We start from the raw sequence: 14020 nt of genomic DNA on the forward strand, positions 1-14020 counted from the left end.
TGCCTCGGCGAGCTTCTTTGGTGTTATTCTTCAACATCGGGGAAGCAAGGACTCGTCACCGGTCAACAGCGGTAACATATTGGAGGTTCCATACCGAGATTTTTCTACACCAAGGTAAGCGCCTCTCTACGCACCCCATGTCTGTTTGAGGTGCATCTTTCTCTCTTTCTTTCTGGAGGTAAGGTGGGCACCTGACGGCTACTTAAACGCAATCAGTGCAGCCGCCACTCTTCAAGACTTGGGTGAGAGGTTTCTCGGCCTAGGCAGCTCTCAATCACCTGTTCGGTACAGAGCAGGCATGTTGGGTTCTGCCAAAGCCGCTTCCAACTTTTCTGTCTGGGCCTGGAGAGCAATTGGCGTGAGTACACAGTGTCCGGAATCCCGATCTGCCTCGGATGCGTGGAGGTGGAGGAAGGAGTTTGGAACAACTGCGGAATCCCGGTCTGGGCTACTCTCAGACGTTTCCAAAGGTTCCTTTCTCTTGAGCCTCCTTCTGACAGCCCTCAGGGGTATCTAGGGTGATTGGTAGATGAATGGCACTGAGGGAAAGCCCCAATCACATTTGCCTCCGTATGGGCCATGCAACACTCCCAACCCCGCATCCATTCCTCCTGGATGCTCCCCTTCCTTCATGGGTCAGAAATGTTAGCAATTCAGGTTGTAGGACTGAGAAAAACGCATGGGATAATTAGTAAGATCTGCCCAGGTTCCCTAAGGTGCATAGGTAACTTTCAATAGTCTGTTTTACCACCCAATGTTTAAAATGTGCTGTGTTCCTTAAGCTGCTGAGAGAAGCATTTTTAGAATCAACTCCTCCGGTAATCTGCTAGTCTACAGAGCAAAGGTGACAAAAGAGCACAGGATTCAATGGGTTTTTAGTGGCCGGGAGGAAAGCAGTAAGGCCCTTAAGTCTGAATCCTCCGGTCTCTGGCATAGGGCAAACTGAGACCCTATCACTTTGCTAAAGGGGACCAGAAACCCCTTGGAAAAGCCAGGTGAGAGACGGGCTTTCTGGACCGTTTAGGAGGCTCAAGTATTAGGGAGATCAACAGTTTTCTTCAGCATGGGCGCCTGAGTTCTGTTTTTTTCTCTCCTCACTCAGATGGGAGTCTCACTCTCTAATACGTCAGGTACACCACTTACCTGCGTATTGAAAAATTGGGATAAATTTGACCCTCAAACGCTCAAGAAAAAGCGCCTCATTTTCTTCTGCCGCCAGGCCTGGCCTCAATACAAACTCCCTGATGGAGAAACCTGGCCACCAGAGGGAAGTATCAATTTTAATACTATTTTACAACTTGATAAATTTTGCAAAAAGAAAGGGAAATGGTGTGAGGTGCCATACATTCAGGTTTTCTTTGCTCTAAGGGAAAATCCTAATTTATGCAAATTATGCCAACAGTGTAAAGTAGACTTAGCTATGGTATCTGCCATGAAGAGAGAAAGTCTTGGGGACTCACCTACTGAGGAAAAAGAATCAGGAAAACCCATAGAATCCCCATCGGCTGTTGTTGCACAACAACAGCCTTCCTGTCCTCCATATCCTGGCCCCCCTGTGTCTGCCCCAACAGACAAACCAAATGTATTACCTCTCCAGGAGATGCCAGGAGGAGAATTTGGGCCAATCAAAGTACATACCCCCTTCTCCCTTCAAGACTTAAGGCAGATAAAAACTGATTTGGGGAGATTTTCAGAGGACCCAGATAGATATATTGAGGTATTTCGAAACTTATGCCAGGTATTTGACCTTGCCTGGAAAGATATTATGTTATTACTCAACCAGACCTTGACTTTCAATGAGAAAGAATCAACTCTAAGAGCAGCTGAAGAATTTGGGGATGAACTACACCTTGCTCCTTCCCCAGCAGAACAGACTAGGAGCAAATCTAATTACCCAACTGGAGCACAGGCAGTTCCCAGAAATGATCCTGAGTGGGACCCAAATGATGAGCAAGACGCTTGGAAAATTAGCCATTTTCAGGTATTGATCCTTGAGGCCCTTAGGAGAATCAAGCAAAAGCCCATTAACTATTCTAAGATTTCAGAGATTATTCAGGGGCCCCAGGAAAGCCCTGCTGTTTTCATGGAGAAACTCAGAGAGGCAATGAGAAAACACACCACCGTGGATCCTGAATCCACAGAGGGCCAACTACTTTTAAAGGACAAATTTATCACTCAGTCAGCCCCAGACATCCAGAGGAAGTTACAAAAATTGGCATATGGCCCTGATCAATCTTTAGATAACATCCTCCGAATTGCTACTTCGGTCTTCTATAATAGAGATATAGAGGAAAAAAAGGAGAAAGAGCTTAGAGACAGAAAAAGAACTGAATTGACTAGCTTGGCCTTAAACACCTAGCAAAAACACTTATATCCAAAATGCAGCCATACCTGGGCATTTAAAAAGAAAAACGATAATACTTTTAATAGATTTTAAGATGTTCACTTATGTCAATCACACATCCCTGATGGCTTCCCAAATTCTGAGTTTTTTTCCCTTTGTGAGGCTCATAATTATCCCTGCCTACCAAATTCAGATTGACCTCTGTACCGTAATCTTCCTTACTCCTCTTCATACTGATGATTTACCTCACAACAAAAGCTTATTCATTCCAATTATAGCACACACCAGATGTGGGAAACCCCCCCCAGATTATTGCCTTACCCCTAGGGCTAAGAAATCTTCTGGGATTGGTACAGGAGCAGCAGAATTAGGAACCTCTATTCACTACAAAAATCATAAGTACAAGTTATTACAGATATCTAAGAGATCACTGATTTGGTACTGACTTTTCAAATCAGTTGGATTCCTTGACATCCTTCGAAATCAGGGAAGAATGCTCTTTCTATGTAAACCAATTGGGAGTGGCATGAGACTAGGTTAAATAGCTTCAGAACCACCTGGAATGCAAAAATTAGATCTGACTCAGCAGATTTTTTGAATCTGGATTGCTGATTTTCAATATGATAAGTTAAAAAATGTTACCCACCTTAATAGTTCTTTTCACAAGGAATTCTATCTCATGGCATAGGTATTAAATCCTATGTTTTATTGCCTGGACTTATTTTAGTACATTTTAATGTCTTACAAAAGATGTATTATGTTGAATGTGAGAATTGTGTGCTATAAAAATGTGTCAAACTATATGGCAAAGATCAGAACAAAATATTATGATTCTCAAAAGGCCAGTAGCTACCTGATCTTTGAAAAAGTGCTAAATGTTTTATCTCATTGATAATAGCTGGAATTGTTATGTTGGCTGGGATAATACCTTGTGTATCTACACTCGCAAATTTCAAAAGAACTTTACTGAGACCTGCAAACTTAAGTGCATATTGATCAGGAAATTTTAAGTAAAATTCAACAAGTAAATGAGTCTATTATTTGGCCAGGAGAACAAGTGCAAAATTTACAATGGGCTCAGAGACTTCAATGTCATTAATGTTACCCAATTTTGTATTACTAGAGTTCCATAGAATGATATTGAGATTCAATGGCAAAATGTAAGTAATCACCTAATGGGACTTGATCCTTTTCATAATGTTCCTTTGGATGTATTGAAATTACAATCTCAGGTTCTGATTGTGGTTGATGTAAAGGCATCTGCTTTTAACAATGAAAAATATAACAATCTCTTCCCTTAAACCTTTTAAATTCTTTTCTATACATGTAGCTGGGTTACTAGCTATAACTATACTGTTAAACTTGTCTCTGTTCTTGTTTTGCATAGTCTGTGAAGCAGGATGGAAATGATTAAAACATCAGGATAATATGATTCCAAGAAACAGTTTCTTAGGGAGATGACTTGACCAACCCAATCCACCTCCCAGGACACATGTCCTCCCATGCCCATTGCTGACTTTTTAAAAAGGAGGACTTCACTCATGACAATCTGAAGCTCCTCCCACATATATACCCCTCTTCAACCTCAACCAACAGGGTCTCCATGTTCTCTTCCAGAACTCTGAAACTTCCCAGAACTCAAAGTCAGTGGAGGTTACTGACTTTGTGCCTTCTCAGGAGGAAGCAGCCAGACTTGATATTGATGTCCCAATTTATCATACCCCTTTCAGAGTCTGAAATGAAGGATATGAAAAATAAGTTCAAGAACATTTACCCTAAGCTTTTGCCATTTAAAATCCCAGGACTTCGGCTGGGAATACAGCTCAGCTGGTGGAGTTCTTACCTCCAATACACAAGTCCCTGGGTCCAATCCACAGCAACACACACACACACACACACACACACACACACACACACACACACATCCCAGACCTCATCCAGAGTGAATGAACTCAAAAGAAACTCCACTTGACTGGCACCTCACCCCCACCCTAGATACCCATAAATAAATAATGGGTCACCTGGTGCCAATATAATAAGCCCCAGGTAATTCCCTATTTACATTATTGTCCCACTTTAATGGATCAGCAGGGCCCCAATACAATGGACCCCAGGTATTGCCCTTCTGTCCCACCCTAAATAAAGCCTATATAACCCAGACTCTTGCTTTAGCCTGCTGCCATTTTCTGCCCTAAAAATGAGCCATGCCAGGGCTAGAGCTGAAGCTTAGTGGTAGAGCATCTGCCATGCACGTGTGAGGCACTGGGTTTGATCCATAGCACTATATAAAAATAAATAAAGATATTGTGTCCAACTACAACTAATATATATATGCCATGCCAAGGTTCTACCAATTGACTCCACCACTGAATACTGAATAAACAGAAGACTGTTGATGTGAGCTTTGCTTCCAGTCTCCTACATTTGTCATGTATGCATCTTTTGTCCTAACAAAAGGTGCTAGTATACTAGGCATGGTGGTGCACACTTGTATCCCAGATACTTGGGAGGCTGAGGTAAGAGGACCACAAGTTGGAGCCCAGCCTGGGCAATTTAACAAGAATTTGTCTGAAAATTAAACAAAAAGGGATGAGGGTGTATGTAGCTCAATGGTGTGGTAGAGCAAATGCAGAGAGTATGTGAGGCCCTGGTTTCAGTAATCTCCAGTACTAAACATAAATCAATAATAAAATAAATTAAAACATGTTAACCATCAATTGAAATAATCCTTTGCTTCTTTTATTTTTATTTTATTTTAGTTTTGTATAATTTGGTCATTCTTTTCTTAGAAAAATATTTATTTTTTAGTTTTAGTTGGAAAAAATACCTTTATTTCACTTATTTATTTTTATGTGGTGCTGAGAATCGAACCCAGGGTCTTGCACGTGCGAGGCAAGCACTCTACCACTGAGCCACAGCCCCAGAGAATCCTTTGCTTCTTTTAAAATTTCCTTTTCCACAAATGGAATGTTAAATTCTTTGAGGGCACAAAACTTATTTTCCTTGTTTACCAATGTATTTCCTGAGCAACTTAATAGCTCAGCAACTCTGAAAAAAATAATAAGTAGGATGTGGGGCCTCCAAATAGGGTCAGAAGAACACCAAGCTCAGGAGGTTGTCACACACTGCTGCTGGTTTAGGGCATTATGTGAGTGGGGAGTGTTGGGAGTGAACTCAAAACAGTTTATTCCAGGGGTCCATGGGCAGGCCAGGCAGGAGTCCAGGGGCAAGCAGGTATAAGCAAGTATAAGTGGAGCCTCAGTGAGCTGAGCCCAGCAGAAAAGACAGTGTGAGCAAGGACTTAGCCAGGACCAAACAAGTCCCTCTGCATATCCACCTCACACGGTCCTGTCCTTTGGGTACTGCTGGTTATTGGTGAAGAGTCCTGCTTCCTCACAAGTGAAGTTTGAACATTAGAGAAGCATACTGAGGCAAGCATATAAAGCAGGGTTTATTTAAAAAGGGATAACAGAGACTTCTCCTGGGGGGAGAAGGGGGCCATAGCTGGTATCCTGGTATCCCAAGAAGCAATGTGTTCTGCCCTTTTATTTGTCCTAGGCTTTCTTTGTTCTCCTGCCCTCTAACTCTTATCTTTCTCCTTCTGAAGTAAGTGAGGAGGCCCAGGAATGCTCTATGGGATGGCCAAAGGTGGAAAAGAGGTGGGTTGAAGGGAAGGATGGCAGAGCCCAGGACACCTTAATTAACAACCTTAGAGCTTCCTGTAGGGAGGGGCAATTCCAGGGACAGGTTACCTTAGCCACAGGTTGGAGCAGAGGCAGATTCTTGATAAGGGTGGAGGAAAGGCTCTGAAGGAATTAACATTTCAACCCATGAGGGGACAGTCTCTAACTTCCCAACTCAAAATTGGCCTCCTAGATCTGACCTGACACCATTTACATATCTCTACTGACTGCCTGTCTGATTTGGGCTTCAGTTTTCCTTGTAATCTTCACAAATGACAAAGTAATGTTACTGAAAGGTGAGTCTTTGTCACCAATGCCAATTCATGCCAATTTAATAATGAAGACATGGCTTTGAGAAAAAAGTAAAAGTAGTTTTTAGTTTGCCATGAAATGAGAAACATCGGGGACTAGTGTCCCAGATGCTGGATTCTGCCTATAGGGAAAACAGAGGGCTTTTAAAAAAGGTTTTCAAAAGTGTAAGATCAGGCAAAGGTGGGCAGAGACCAAAGGAGGCAGATTTAAAAAGGCTGCAGAATGAGGCTTTATTTTGTTTTATTTTATATTATTTTTTAAAATATTTTAAGTTCTTGATATACCTTTATTTTTTATTTATTTATATGCGGTGCTGAGGATCAAACTCAGTGCCTCACACATGCCAGTCAAGTGCTTTGCCACTGAGCCACAACACTCACCCCCACCCCTCCCAACCCCCCTCAGCAATGAGGCTTTATTGAGATATCACTCCTGGGAGGAACTCAATCAGACCCACATAATGGACAGGAGAAGAGTCTGAGGAGAAACCGCAGGGGAGCTGGACCTGACTGGGATTTTATGGGGCTCATGCAGGAAGGGAAGGACTTGGGACAGGAAAAGGTGTTTTTGGAGTCCCATGTCCCACTGGAGCTTGGCTGAACTTCAGGATTGGCCAGGGGGTCCTGATGATTGACAGGCATTAGTCAGGAGATCCTGCTGATTGATAAGCCTTTCTGTGGGTGCCTGATTGAGGTTTCTTTTCCCTTGAGGGCTGCTTTGTTCTAAGTTACCACCAACAACCTGACAAAAGGCTACTTTCCAGGTGTGTCCTGGAGCTATTCATTTTCTAGATCCTCTTCTTGTGGAGCACAGATAACTCAGGGTAATCTTGTTCCCTGACCCCAAGTTAGGGAGGCAGGAGGGAGAAAAGGGAAAAAAATCAGTTTGCTTTCAAAAATAAGCCTCAGAACAAGGAGAGCTTTAATAAAATGGAGAAGTGGAGCTCTGTTACAATTATTCAAACTGTTAAACCCCGATGCGAAGAAAAGACCACCAACTCCAATTTTAAATAAAATTAAAGCAAGCTTGTATTTGAGTACACAAAAAGAGCTGATCAGTGTTGGCTGTCTCTTCTAACCTGGGCTAGAGACCAGCCCCCCATCTTTGCAGGAACAAGGTTTTATGGCACAAAAAGTTGCAAAGGGGGAGTGTCTTAAGAACTTACAGCTAACAGGATTCTGACAAGCATATACGAAGGCAGATAGTAGGTTAATGATCTACAGGGCATGATGGTTCAAGATAGGGAGTAAATTCAGATCCCAACATCAGAATTTATGAGGCACCGCTGAGGTTTCAGAGGGGGTTGTTATTTTGTCAGCGGGAGCCAGGATTTATAAGGTGCCAGTAAGGTCTTAGAGAGGGTTGTTATCTGGTCAGGGAAAACCAGGCATGGGTAGCTCAAGGCACAGGCAGGAATTCCAAACAAGTTTGGAAATCGCAGTAATTTATAGTAAAAAGAGAAATTAACTTTTTATGACTTTGTGATGAGATGGCTCCCAATCTTAAGATGGAATTGGGCTGGGTTCAGCAAAAACCAGCAATACAAGGTAAGCAATAGAAGCTGAAAATGTGGAGGATCTCCAGGCTGGAGGCAACCACCAGCAAGGAGAAGAGTGTCACATTCCAGTAGACCACGTTGGATGGCTCCTCACAGATATTCCAGTCATCAGGGTAGCTCAAGTATTCACCTCTGTGAATGAGTAGGGTCAAGAGATCCCAGGAGGATAAGCAACACCCTTCCCATACCCCATCTTCTGAGCACAAACTTAATGGTATTTTCTTTCTTTCTTTTCTTTCCTGGGGATTGAACTAGGGACACTCGACCACTGAGCCACATCCCCAGCCCTATTTTGTATTTTATTTAGAGACTGAGTTGCTCAGTGCCTTGCTTTTGCTGAGGTTGTCTTGGAATACTTAATCTTCCTACCTCAGCCTAAGGGATTACAGGCTCCCCATTTTGAATGGGGTTTTTCAAAGGGCTAGATAGGTCCACAGGAGGGCATTCTCCTGAAGCTCTGTGGCACCCAGGTTTCCTAGCCACGTGGGAAGGGCATGGGGGGATGGGGAGTGGGAGGTAACGAATACAAGTTAAGCCTTACCTTTGGAAGTAATAGTCCCACTCGCCATATATTGAACATTTGGGTCCAATTCTGAGTCCTTCTGCTGACACGATGAGGCAGTAGATGGCACCAAGTAGTCCGATGATAAGGCAGAAGGGTAAACACCACCACTGGACAGGGGTGTGGAAGATGGGCTGGATAGGGCTGTCCCTTCCCCATTCCTGGGCCAGCCAAGGCTAGCTCCACCCCCTACACTGCCCAGCTCCTCTGGAGCCAGGTTGACAATACATTCTGTGGGCTGGGGATGTAGTCCTGTAACAGAGTGCTTGAAATTCTGCAGAGGGTGCTGTGGCTCCATGAGAGGCTGGTTCAGAGGGGATGCTGGTGTTACTGGGGATTGAACCCACGAGTGCTCTACCAATGAGATACATCCCTAGCACTTTATATTTTTTGTTTAGGAGATGGGGTCTTACTAAATTGCTGAGGCTGGCCTCAAACTTGAGATCCTCTTGCCTCAACCACCCAGTCCCTTGGATTACAAGTGTGCACCACCACGCCTGGCCAAATCTCTTCTTAATTGGGATCTCACCGGGCAGTCGTATACAACAGCTTCCCGAAGCAGTGTAATTCCCAGACATAGCACCTGTGGCACAAGAGTCAGTGTGTTAGTGTGAACCCTCTACCCCTACCCAGAAGCTGCCTCTTTTGTCCTCAGGCCTTAGGAAGACCTTATCTCTACCTGTCCTGGAGCATGGTTGGGCTTTACAATACTTTCTTTGCCTGCCTATCCTAACTCTGTCCATATTGTAGATTCCTTAGGGTTTGGGTTTAGCATTAAACATTCCCTGTGAATCTTGGCACCTAGTAGGTGCCTTTCTGAATGGGAATAAGGAGGCTCTGGGTGGAAGGCCAGGGCCACACTACTTCACACTCAATGAACTGATTGCTTTCTCTATGTCTCAGTTGTGTCCAGTGTAAAATGGGTTTGTAAAATTTAGCTCTTAGGGCTGGAAATGTGGCTCAAGTGGTAGTGCGCTCGCCTGGCACGTGTGTGGCCCAGGTTCGATTCGATCCTCAGCACCACATACAAACAAAGATGTGTCCGCCGAAAACTAAAAAATAAATATTAAAAAAAAAAACTTAGCTCTCAGTGTTGTGATTAGGAATTAAAGAGATAACTGGTGGGCCTGATGGCAAGACTGATTTACAGTAAGTTCTTCTTAGCTATAAATGTCTTCAGCAATGGGAAGAGGTGGTGGTGTTGAAGGTCTGGTGAGCTAGGATATGGTAGAGTGTGTTTACAAGTGCTGTGATGTGAGTTGTGGGATTTCCTAAGATCCAGCCCTTGATCTTTTTTTCCTGTGACTTTTCTCACAAAGTCCATCCTCTCCCAGGTAATTCTCTCTGCCAATAGTCATGCACACATGCCTGGAGATCCAAACCCAACTGCCTGAAGGATGTGTTCACTCAAATGTCTTGATTTTCGCTCAGATTCAGTCTCAGAGGTGACCTCAAAATATTTCCCAAATAAATCTCCCTTTGATTTCCTCATTCTTGTATTTGAAAAATATCACCCATCAGGTCACTTAGGCTTAACAATTCTAATCCTTTTGTACCCAGTCAGACTTCAAGTCTTCTAGACTCTTTCTTCAATAGTTCCTAAATCAGTCAGTCCTTTCTCCTTCTTCCCCCATTCAATTCCTAATTAAGTTCCATTAGAAAGATGTTTTTTTCCTTCCTTCTGGTGGGAGGGGGCTTCTGAATCCTAGGAAGAACTTTGAGGCTCCTCACTCTGCCTCCAGCCTTGTCATTGTGATCATAGCACAGGCCAGGTTCATCCCCCAGCCCTGGAATTCCACAGCTTTTTTGATCCTTCCTTCCCTGTTGATCTTGTCTGGCATACACCATATAAGGAAGCATTTTGTTATTTTCCAGGGAAGGGACTGAGAATTTTAGTTCTCACCCTACCTTCAAAGTCTCATAGCTCTTGCCCTATGCCACACCATAGTTCACTTACATGCCACCCCCAGATTAAACTTGGTCTTGCCTAGGTGTGATAGTGCACACCTTAAACCCAGTGACTCAGGAGGGCCACTGCAGAGCAACACCTGATGAGTGGAACCAAATTTCCACCAGCACTCTCATGCCCCTCTTCCTGTTTCAGGGCAATTCAGGGCCATTCTCCACCCATTGCTCACCCTCACTGGTGAGGTCACTCACTGGGAGGCTCCAGGATCCACAGATATCTAGAATTGCCTCTGGCTTTACGTGTGTGTGTGTGTGTGTGTGTGTGTGTGTGTGTGTGTGTGAGTGTGTGTATGTGTGTGTGTGTTGAGTTTCTAGCAATCTAATCTAGGGCCTTGCCATACTATGCAAGTGCTGTATCACTGAGTTATACCCACAACACATTTTGTCAATTTTAAATGAGCCACCTCCTTGAGAATTTTACATTTGGTCAAAGTTTTTGATTCTGTTTGTGGTCTAAGCTTCCTTGTCTTACTCCTAGCCCTCTAATTATCTTAAAGAGAAGGGTTATCATAAATTCAAGAGACAACACTGTTTATAGCTCGAATCTACTGACTTCTGTCTATCACCATGGTCACTGGCTTATTTCAAGATACTCTCTTTCCTCCATGACATTAGTCTCCTCTTCCTGCATCTATGGATGATCCCCTACTATTTATTCTCCACACAATAGCCAGGGGGATCTACTTGTCCAGTGAGGTTGATAGTGACTAGAACTCTCACACTGTGCTGATCAGAATGAAATTGATACAGAAACTATAGAAAACTATTTGTCAGTATTAGCACTGAATATTTGCCAACCATAAAATCAGCAGTGTTGGGCTGGGGTTGTGGCTTCGTGGTATAGTGCTAGATTCACATCTGTGAGGCATGGGTTTAATTCTCAGCACCACATATAAATAAATGAATAGAATAAAGGTCCATCAATAACTAAAAAAATCAGCAATTGTACTCCTGTCTAACTGTAGACAGGATGGAAATAAATACATATGTTCACCTAAGACAGCTACAGAAATATAATAGCAATATTATTTGCAATATATCCGAACTGCAAACTATCAAATGTTCATCAATAGTAGAATGTTTAAATTACAGATACACAATAGAATGCATAAGAAATAAAAAAACTATAGCTACATAACATATATGGATGGGCCTTATAAATATAATATTATGCTAAAGAAGCCAGACATGAAAGAACACATAGTGTATGGTTTCATTTTAAATAGAGTATTGAAGAGACCAAACCAGTTTCTGGAGGTTGGAAGACAGAATTAGCCTTGTTGTTGAGAAGTAGTACCTGGTGAGAGGCATGTGTGGGATTCTGGTAATTATGATCTGTGTTTTTGTTAGTTTGTTTTATGAGATGGTGTTTTGCTATTTTACTCATGTTGACCTGAAACTCCTAGCCTTAGCCTCAAGATCCTCCTGCCTTAGCCTCCTGAGTCATTCCAATGACAGGTATGTACATTAAAGTTTTTTTGATCTGGGTATTGGATATGTGGGTATGTGTACTTTGTAAAAATTCAATGAGCTGGGGCTAGGGATACAGCTCAATAATAGGGCATGTGTTGAGCTTCCACAGGGCTCTGAGTTCATTCCCAGTGAGCATGCATGCACACACATACATACAATGAAAACCCTAAAATCCCCAAACTTCTTGTGCTAGGAGATCTATATGATAAATCTATTTATTTGTTTATTTATTTACTTATTTATTTATTGTGGTACTAGGGATTGAACAACACATGTACTCTGTCCCTGAGCTGTACTGCAGTGTACACACACACACACACACACACACACACACACACACATATATTTGTACATATTCTAATTTTACTAGGTTGGCCTCAATAAAATTTATAATTTTCTCCCCCCCTCCCGTTTTTGTTCTGGTAGTGAAAATTGTACCTTAAGGCACTCTCCATTGAGGCATACTCCAGTCCTTTCAATTTTTTCTTGCTCAGGCTGGTCTCAAATTTGTGATCCTCCTGCCTCAAACTCCTGAGTTGCTGGGATTATAGGCATATGCCCCTGCACCTTGCATTATCTTCCTTTTGAAGTAACTGGGATTGCAGACATGTGTTACTATGCATAGTGCCCTTTCTGTCTCTCAGGCATGTGCTAATATCCATAGCTTGTGCTCTCTCTCTGTCTCTGTTTCTGTTTCTCTCTCTTTCTCTCTTTCTCTCCCCTACTTTGCAGTAGTAGTAGGGATCAAACCCAGGTGTCACACATGCTAGGTAAGTATCTGACCTATACATTCCGTCCTAATTATTTTATTATTGATGGTACCTACTCCTGTCTGAAATTATCTTATGGATTACTTCATTCATTCGGTTCCTGTTAGGTGAAGGCACTGGTCTAGGTATGAGGCACACAGCAACCAACAAAACAGGCAGTACTTGCTCTCATGGGGTTTCTAGTTTTGATTCTTCATACCATTGCCCCCCCTAAAAGGTACACAGTTCTCCAGGAGAGCAGGAACCTTGTCTGTGTCGCCGTGGCATAATATGGTACTTCCTGAGAGTGACTCAAGTAATAGAGGGGGAGGAAGATATCTGTGAGTTAGAATGATGGAAGCATAGTGTTGAAGATGGCCTCTGGAGAAGGCTAGTTAGATTGGCAGGAGGAGTGTGAGGTCATTTAGGTTGGAGAAGGAACATGATGTGACAATGGGCAAGTGTGTAGTCCAAGGAGTGTGTCATCTCAGAGATAATAAAAGTCAGAGAGATGGAGTAAAGTCCAACAGCCACGATGCAAGAGATGGGGTGTAGAAGAGACCTCAAAAAGTAAGAGGGAGTTCCTAGGTAAAGGAGGTGTATCCCACTTAGATAATGGGAGGCGGGTGACCAGAAAATGGGACAAGGTGAGACCCCCCTCTAGAGAATATCAGTGAGCTGTCCAAAAAGGGGATCTGTGACGAGTAGATGACTCAACTTTACCCCCCCAAAATATTATACTAGGTTGACCATCCAAAGTTTCTCCTAAATGGGGAAAGAGTTAGAGTAAGAGACCCAAGAAATCTGTGACTCCTCTTCTTCCACTTCTCCTAGCAGATCCTCATCTCCAGGAAGCCTTGGGGGTAACTTCTCTGCCTGACTAACCTGCTTCTGGGTTTGTCCTTAGCACCCAGCACAGGGTGGGCATCCAGAATGTGGGCTGAGAGTGAGTGGATGAGGAGGAGGGAGGGGCAACACTGAACTGAGAGGTACAGTGACTGATGGGTGACATCACTGCCTGGTTCCAGACGTTTTTTCTGCATCCCTGAATGCCTCTTATCCTGCCCTGATAACCTTCCACACAACCACCTGTTCCTTCTGCTTGGACCTTTGTAGTAAGGGGTCCTCGACATCTGCTCAGCTGCAAGGGCAAGGGAGGGTCAGGTAGGACATGTTTGACACAGAAGTGAAGCTGTTTACAGACTTGAGCCTCCCTTCCCTGCCTTCCCCTTCCCTTAGACATTCATCTCAGGTTGTTGGGGGGCTCCTCCAAGGCTATCTACAGAATGCTGAGTGTATAGGGGAGGATTGGCACATTCCTTGTCCCCACCAAGCACTGGCCACCCCTCTGGAGCTCCATATTTTTCCCTC

The sequence above is a fragment of the Ictidomys tridecemlineatus genome, chromosome 3, assembly GCF_052094955.1.
Source record: "Ictidomys tridecemlineatus isolate mIctTri1 chromosome 3, mIctTri1.hap1, whole genome shotgun sequence".
Classification (NCBI taxonomy): domain Eukaryota; kingdom Metazoa; phylum Chordata; class Mammalia; order Rodentia; family Sciuridae; genus Ictidomys; species Ictidomys tridecemlineatus.